The sequence below is a fragment of the Arachis duranensis genome, chromosome 1 (genome assembly GCF_000817695.3).
Source record: "Arachis duranensis cultivar V14167 chromosome 1, aradu.V14167.gnm2.J7QH, whole genome shotgun sequence".
NCBI classification, from domain to species: domain Eukaryota; kingdom Viridiplantae; phylum Streptophyta; class Magnoliopsida; order Fabales; family Fabaceae; genus Arachis; species Arachis duranensis.
Genome location: NC_029772.3, coordinates 44,548,263 through 44,557,686, shown reverse-complemented (window position 1 = coordinate 44,557,686; position 9,424 = coordinate 44,548,263).

Genomic DNA, 9,424 nt, shown 5'->3' with positions numbered 1-9,424 from the left:
CATCTTAGGCTAGTTTCACTAGCATTTTTCTGTTAGTTTTAGTTGTTTTATGCATTTTCTTGAGCTTAAAGTAACCAAGAATGGTTAAATGAATAACAAAGCAATGAACCATCCAAACAGTATGATTTTGATGCAAATTCCTTGAGTTTTTAGTTATATTACTTGAATGCTATGAATGGAAGATTTCTCATGAAATTTTGCAAGACTTTGATGCAGTTGTTTGGATGATTTCAGGGAAGAAGAGGCTAGACAAGGAAGCAACAAAATCAATAAAGGAAGCTTGAATATCACATGTGGAGTTTAAGTTCCAGTTTAAGCTTAAACTGGAACTTAAACTCCACATGTGATATTCAAGCTTCCTTTATTGATTTTGTTGCTTCCTTGTCTAGCCTCTTCTTCCCTGAAATCATCCAAACAACTGCATCAAAGTCTTGCAAAATTTCGTGAGGAATCTTCCATTCATAGCATTCAAGTAATATAACTAAAAACTCATGGAATTTGCATCAAAATCATACTGTTTTGATGGTTCATTGCTTTGTTATTCTTTTAGCCATTCTTGGTTACTTTAAGCTCAAGAAAATGCATAAAACAACTAAAACTAACAGAAAAATGCTAGTGAAACTAGCCTAAGATGCCTTGGCATCAGTGAGGTTTGAAAAATGAAAGTCAATTGGGTTAAGGCCAAAACAATTTTTTTTTTGCAAATCCTGAAAGGCATTTAGGTACTCAATCAAATAAAGATATACACTGAAATTGTGGCAAGGTTGTAAGAAAATCAAATGTTTGTTCAATAATTTTCAAAGTGTATATTCAAACAAGCGTGTATAAAATTTATAGAAAATATGGAACAAGTTAACCTCTATTTAGAAAAGAAAACTCTGAGGTAAAAATTTGCTTATCAGTCGGTTTCGAAACATTATTTAAAATAGTGCATGCCAACTTCAAAACAACTTTGTCAATTTAAAGAATAGCTATAGATGCAATTTAAGTGAGAAGAATTGATTTAAATTTCTTAAGAGAATCCAAAACTTGTTTCAAAAGTTCACATCAAAACTCTAAGAATACACTTGAAATTACCATCACATAAGAACATTCAAGAATATTAAGATGTACTTAAAAGGAAATCAGACCAAACAAGAAAGGATCTTAAATCAAGGGAGTTCAAACAAGATCCACGAGGCATGGGACATCAAACAAGCATTCCATTGATCCAAAAGAATACAAAACTCGTAAGGAGTGACAACTCAATCAACAGTGAATTTTCAAGAAAGAACCTTTGACTAAAGAAGGACAATTAAGAGCACAAACAACTCACTAGATAGAAACAAATTCAAGTTAACTCGGATGTGTATGAGCTCTACAAGAGAAGGGAAAACCAAGACTAATAGTGATTTTCATAAAAAGAAAAGAATAGTTAAAAACAAAATCAAGTATCACAACCATGGAAATAAAAGCTTAAAGAATTAGTCCACACTTGAGAGGAAATGTATGAACCTAATATTTTCAAAAGAACAACAAATGCATAAATAATGCATCATGCTAAATTAAAGTCAATTTGTCAAACGAAAGCTAACTGGAATAAAAGTAAAAATCCTTTCCTTTAAGAATAGGAACCATAGTAAAATTACTTGAAAAGTCAAATTATATTTAAAGTAAGTGTAGTTCCGTAAACCAGTAAAAAAACATACGAGGTATTAGAAATAAATGGTTTTTAAATTACATAAGGAATTTTCAAAGTTTTCTATAAATAAGTGTATATTGAATCAAAAGCAATCTTTATAAAAAATTGAAAATTGATTGTAAATGCGGTCAAATAAGAGAAAATCTAAATCATAAGTAGATCGAAATAAGGACTTGAAAAGCACAGTGGATGAAGACGAGTTCAAAGTCATATCAAAGGATACACGAATCACGAATAAGTTAAACAAAGAAAGGGAGATGCAACATGGATTTCAAACAAGCATATGCAAGTAGGATCAAACAAGAATGCATATGCATAGAGGAATAGGGTTAGAAAAATCAAACTACTTTCAAAAGGATTTGCAAACAAGAACTTCAAGTTAGGCTATGAAAGAACAATTTGACTCCAGTAGAATTCAAGATACATAACTGAATAATCTCGAGAAATAGTTTCTAACGTTCCCAAAATCCACGAATCGCATTACCTATTACTCGTATCTCGTCTATGATAACCCATTAGTACATTCATATACATAATTCACTCGTTTTAAGCCGGCCAAAGTTAATACCAGGAATTATGCAATGCAAGACTAACAACATTAATCAATAGACTGTCATGTGCAAAAAGCTCTAATTCTCGTTATTCGAACAAAACTATTACATGACAAACGCTCAGAGTATGTAATTGAAGCATAGTCAGTCCAATTCTCAGGCTCTACGGGAAAGACTGCTATGATACCACAAATGTAACACCCTCACTGTAAGATCCAAGATTTTTGAAGAGTCCTATTTTGAACTAATCTTAAACCATATAATTATTTACAGTTTTATTTTCAGGAAGTCATTTTATTGAAAATAATTAAAGGTAGTTTTGGTTAATTGGATTTTGAAATAAATCAAGGTTTTTATCCAAACTCTATACTTATCGATTATTTTTCTATTTATGATTTAAAGTTTTAGAAATTCAAAAATAATAAGGTTTGGCTATTTAAATAAGAATTTCATCTAATTTTATGATTATTGGATTATTTTCCATAATTAAGTTACGTATAGTTGGTAGTTATGAAATAATAAGAATTTTATATAATTTGATTTTATATCAATTATATTTATATCATTCAATACTTTAAGTTTTAAGGATAAAGAAAATTAATTATATTACTATGTATTTTCAATTAGAGTATGAGTAAAAATCAAATAGCAATTTGATACAACAAATAATATATTTTTAGAGTAATTTTAAGGTTTCAATTAGTTTTCAAATTAAGTACCAAAATCCCTAATTTCATACACAAACCCTAACCCTATTTAAACCAATTTTTCCCTTTACCGCAAAAGAAAGCCTAGCCACCCCTTTCTCCTTCAGTAATGCATATACACACAACACAGCAGCTGCTGCTGGGAAAAGAAAGAAAGAAAGAAAGAAAGAAAGAAAGAAAGAAAGAAAGAAGGGAAGCTGGGAAGGGGGGAGGCCGTGGAGAAGAAGACCCAGAGAGGGAAAAGAAGAGAGAAGGGAGCCGCGGGGACTTGCCGCCACTGTCGCATTATTGTCAGGCCTTGGAGGAAGGCCACTTCTCTGACCCGTCACAGCTGATCTGTCCATCCCGTCTTTTCACCATCGCGAGGAAGACCAGAAACGATGGAGAGGGAGTCGCGCGAAGAGAAGATGCTGTCGCCACCGTTCACGAGAAGAGAGAGACACGTGTTGCGTGGGAGCTGCCGCCGTGAAGCCCGTCATCGTTGCTGTAGCTATCCGCGTCACCACCGTCGCCGAAGGGAGCCAGCATTGCCGTCATCCACCGGTGAAGCAGAGGAGAGAGAGAGATCAGCGAGGAAGGAGGGGACGCGACCAATCCAGTCACCATTCATGTCACCGGTATCGCCAGATCCGCCGCTCCGAAGCTTCTGGCCGAGCCTCTGCCACTGGGAACGCCTCCGCCGCCACTGAGATCCCCTGCCGGTAAGGGTTTAAGTTGGTCTTCATTTCTTTTGAGTTTTCGGGAGCTTTATCATCAATGCCTGTTTGTTACAGTTGCCATCACTGGAGTTTTGGTCGCCGCCGTCACTCGAGGTGGTTACCGGGGCTGCCGCCAAGCCGGTCTAGTGAACGCTACTGTTTCGTTTTCTTAGTTTGGTAAGTATTCATGTTCTAGAAAACCCTGCATTAGTATTCTTCTATGTTTGGTTATGAACTCTGAGGTCCTGGTAACAAAGGGTTGTGTTCTGAGCGTTGTATGTCGCTTTTAAGTTGCATGTGTACTGTCGAAGTGATCAAAGACTGAGTTTATGGATTCCTGTTGAATTCGGTTAAGAAAAAAGGTTTCGTGACGCATTTTGGGTTATGGTTTCGACGGGTCGAAGTAGGGGCTTTTTATACAAACTACTTTATTTAAATTGGAAATTGTTATAAATAGATATGTTGTGCGGAATGTATTTCTGGTGATTATGTGAGTATTATGAATTGTCTGATTTTTTCTTGAATGGATATGGTTGCTTGTTTAATTGAAATAATGTCTGCTTTGATCAATTGTAGATTTCTGGAATTGGTTGATTTGAAATGATTTTTTTGATAATATGAAAGTTTGAGTTTTTGTTTTATTGGAAACTGATTTGCTCTTGAACCTGTTGGAAAGAGTTAAGGATTGGTTTGGTTAGGACCCAGACAGGGCGGCAAAGTCCAAGTTGTAAGGGAGATGCTGCTGAAATTTTTATAAAATTCGAGACTTTATTTATAACGCTATTTTAAGAAGGAACAGATTATGCCTTGAACTGTATTACCGATAAAAGAATTAGATTGAACCCTTTTATTAAGAAAATTGTTTTATTTTAAATGTAAACTATTTTAGAAAAGAATCATGTTTTAAAGTCGATTTAAAGATGAAAAGAATCAAGTTTTGGAATTTGAATGAATAAGGAAATGTGAATGAGTTTTAATGGAATTCGATTAACTAATTTCACGTTACAACATTTTAAGAAGAGTTTGAAATATTTTATGAAACTTTGACTTAGTAAAATTGAAACACTTTCCGAGCCTTTGGAAACAGATTTAAGAATGAAACTGAAATTGATTTTCGGTTTAAAAATGATTTGGTTTTGGCTTAAGTTGAGTTGGTTTTGAAATTGGTTCAGAATAATTGGAAACACGATTTGGTTTTGGTTTAAATTCTATTCTATTTATTCAAATCAAGAAGTTAAAGTTTTGGATGTTTTCAATGAATTTAAGAAATGTGTTAGGTTATTCTCCCCTGAAGTCTTGAGACTCCGCTGAGGAATTTTACGACCAAATTTTGATTTAGAAATGAATGATTTCGAGTCTTTCAAAGAGATTTTGAATCTGGCATGGTTTTCTGATTGTTTGGAAGTGTTGGAAAGATGTAGAAAGTGGCTCCATTTTAAAAAGTGATTCTTGGGAAGATGTGAATTGAATACGTTTGTTATTTAACAGAAAATGAGCCAAGAATGAAGTTGAAACAAGTTATTGAGCCTGATTGGTTATGGATGTCCTCAAGATTGATGAGTTATGGTTTGGTAGGCATAAGGGCCGGGTTCGTCCCGCTTATGTTGAGATGAGATTGTTTATAAGTCGCTGGCACCTGGCAAGGACGATGGTTTAATCCCGCTTGTCGAGAGTGCAGTGCTCGCGTAAGGACGGCTATTTGATCCCTCTTACGGTGAAGACAAGGACGGTGGTTTAATCTTACTTGCGTGTTCCGGGCAAGGACGGTGGTTTAATCCCGCTTGTCTGTGGGAACTAAGCGTAAGGACGGTGGTTGGATCCTACTTAACTGAGTAGGGTTTGGCAACGTAACCAACGTGTGAGCTCATGGCCAGTAGGATAGGCATGCATCATATGCATTTATGTGACATTGTTTGGGTATGCATATTGTAATTGGTTTGCCTATGTGAGTACTTATGTTAACTACTAACTGCTATAATTGTTGTAATTGCTATTGATTGTATTTGAACTACATTAATTGTGATTGTGTTTGATTGGTTGGTTTGTGATGAATTGGTTGATGATTGAGTTATTTGGGCCGGGGGCCGTGTTGGATTGGATGGGCTTGAGGCCGTGATTGGTATATTGAGTTCTAGTTCTATATAAAGTATCTGGTCAGTTCAACATTGACTTAATGAACCTATGCTTGGAACGGGATGATCATTTATACCGCGTAGGTAACTACTTTCATGGTTGCGGTTTAGAAAAGTATAAAAAATCAAACTCTTACAGCATAGACTTAATTGAACCTATGTTTGGGACATGTTGGTCATTCATACTGTCTAGGAAAAACTTTTCAGATTTTTGCAAGAAAGGAAAAAAGGTTTTGTTTTAAAATATTTGAGAAATTTATCAAGTCTTCAAAAAGGGATTTTCTGGATATCGAATGTGTACCCAATATTTTTGGAAAGACTCACAAGACGTGCAATGATCACTGTACTCTAAGAATAATTTTATTTTACGTATCTTGTTATAGCAATTTCTATAAATCCTATAGTGAGAACATGCGAGGACGATGTTCTCACTCACCTACAGGTTATTCCTTTTCAGGATATGGACGATGAAGCTTCAGGAGAGTTATGTTTATTTCTTGTTTATTCGGTATTTTTTATTATCTTAGTTATTATTTTCCCTCACCTTTATCTTTAATAAGTTTGTAAGAGGGATAGGAAATTATGATATGTATGTTTGTAAGCTAGTGTTATATATATATGAATGCAGTATGATAAATGCAAGAGCAAGAAAGTAAATATGAAGTTAGATACGACGGTAGTCCGCACGCATATGCAGGTTAGTTATGTAGTTAGATGTGGCGGTAGTCCGCACGCATATGCAGTTGCAGAAATGTAAATATGGAAACACAAAAATGAAGAATTGAATAAGAGATTTTTATTAAATGATCTAAAAAGGGAGAAGAGGGAAGAAGAGTTGGAGAGCTTACAAGGGGAACTCTCAGAGCGTCTCTCACTAACTTCTCTCTATGTTTTTCTAAAATGAAAAGGGTGCCTTACAATAAGAATGTGGCCTCCTTTTATAGTTGAGAAAATTACTGTTTCTATAGTGCAGGTTATATTAACCGGTACTATTGGTACAGTACAAGTTGATACAATTTTGATTTTTGCAAATTTGGCTTAAGATCTATTCTTCTCCTAGATTGATCCCAAAGCAATCGTCTTCATTTTGATCGTAATCACTTGATGATTCTGCTGAGGGAGTAGGATCTTCTTTGTGTTTTTTGTCTTCTTCGATCATCTGCATGATTTGTTGAAGGTGTCTTGCTAAGGTTTCTTTTGATTGGGCTCCTGCAAGGGCTCCTGCAATTTGGGCTTTCTGGTTGAGGAATACTGATTCTTCATGGTCGAATGGTTTGGTGAACTTGGGGTGTTCTTTGAACCAATTTCGAACTTTATCTGGATGGGCCTTGGCGGCATCAAACTGAGACCACCATTTTACATAGGCATTCCTTTGAAGCATAGGTGGTGCCTTTGGATGTTCTTGTTTGCCATACCTGTACTGCCATGAGAATACCCAGGCCAGGGAGAAAACAAAGAAAAATTGAAGATCTGCAGGAATGGGTGGGGGCAAGATTTCTGGTAGAGGACCAAAGTAATCCCACCATTGGGAGAACCAATTTGGGAATTGATAATTGGTATTTTTCTTGAAATAAATGAGCCAAGAATGTCTGTTCTGATTATTTTGTAACCAAAATACTCTTGTCCAGGCATCCATATAATCCCAATAAGAATATCCTATCGGGTCATAAGGATTTGAGAATTTTTTTGTATTGTTTGGGTTTTTACCAAATTGACTAGGGGTGAGTACTTTTAGAATTTGAATTGTTGAATGAGTTATGTTGGTGGCATCTTTAGGATCTTTGTAATGTTTTATTGAGACTGAATCTGAATCCACTAATATGAATTCATAAAACTGTCTGGTTTTGTTCAAGGTTGTTGGTCTAAAATGGAATCCTGGTGGAAAGACTTTAGGAATAACTTTAAAAGGTGATTTTTCCCCCCAAAACTCGGGTTCCATTAGGACAGATGAGAACTTGTTTTTTGAAATATATGTGGATGGTTGTTTAAATTGAGTGTTGGCGGGCTGGGTTTGGTTTAATTGAGGTGGCATTGTTTGGGCAATTGTTTTTCCTTTTGGATCATTGCAAATGGTTTTTTGAGTTGCCATTTGTGAGATAAGTTTGGTAATGTCTATTTCATCTTCATCTGAGCTGTCACATATGTCAGCCCAGGATTTTTTATGGAGCTTTGTAAGGCCTGTATCTTGTAAGGCCAACAAGGTTTGGATTGGGAAGGTATAATCTGCCTTTGTTTGTTTGGCTGTTTGACTACTTGGGGGTTGAGTAGATGACTCAACTACATTTTTTGTGATCTGAGTAGATGACCCAGTTGGCTCTTAGGTTATAGGGGAAGGTTGTTGGGTAGATGACCCAGTTGGGGTACTTGACCCAGATTTCTTAGACGGCCCAGGAAGGGCTAGACGAATACCTCTGCCTCTTACCGAGGCTAATGTTGCCTTTTTAGGCATCTTTCCCTTGATTATCTCCCTGCAAATATTCACGTGTGAGAAAGTCAGGGAGAGAGTTTGAGTTACCCTTGATATGCTCAATGTCGAAATCAAAGACTCTTAAAATTGCTTGCCATCTGGCAAAAATTTGTTTTGATGCAAGATTTTTTACATCATTTTGTAACACATCTTTAGCTGATTGATACGTAAAAATTAGATTTCACGTACAACCGGCAAGTGTACCGGGTCGCATCAAGTAATAAAACTCACTTAGAGTGAGGTCGATCCCACGAGGATTAATGGATTAAGCAAGCAATAGTTAATTAATTGTTCTAGTTAGACGATTCATGTTTGAGTGATAAGCAACAAGAAATGTAAATGACTTGAAATTAAATAAAAGCAATAAAGTGCAAGGAAAGTAAATGACAAGAAATTAAAGTGCTAAAAATTAAAGTGCAAGAATGTAAATTGCAAGGAATAGAAAGTACAAGAAAGTAAAGTGCAAGAAAGTAAATGACTAGAAAGTAAAACCAAGTGAAGTATTTCTACAAACACTTGGAAGGCATAAATGTGCCAAAGTAAAGAAAGCCATAAATGTGCATAAGTAAATGACAAGAATTTAAAGAGAACAATTAAATGACAAGAATTAAAGACAAGAAGTAAATAACAAGAATTAAGAATGAAATTAACATTGGGATCAAGAGATATTGCATTCTCAAGATCAACAATTCTCATCTCCACTTCAATCATTCAATCATTGATCTCTTGGCAAATCATAAGTAATCAAACCCCAATCTCTTGGTGATTTGATTTCTCTTAACTTGATCAATTGCGAATCTCTTGATCTAATTGCTCATGAGAAGAGATGAAGAATGGTCTCTAATTGCCACACAACCCTCAAGATTTCAATTCAAAGTGATTACATCTCACATATCAAGCTAAGAATTATCAATCAAGAAAGTTGTGAGAGAAGAGCCTCAAACTAAATTCTATAACTCCTTTCTCAAGTTCATCATATAATTCAAATAGATCTAATCCCTCTCTCGATAGTAATTAGATCTTTGAAGCACAAAAACTCTCTCTAAAGAAACAATGAAAGAAGAATTGAAGATGAAGAATGAAAAAAATCAACCCATTAAATTGCAATAGAGCTCTCTTTCCCAAATGTTGGAAATTAGAAACTCATCATAACAAAAATATTTACAAAAGTGTGAATGAAAGAAAATA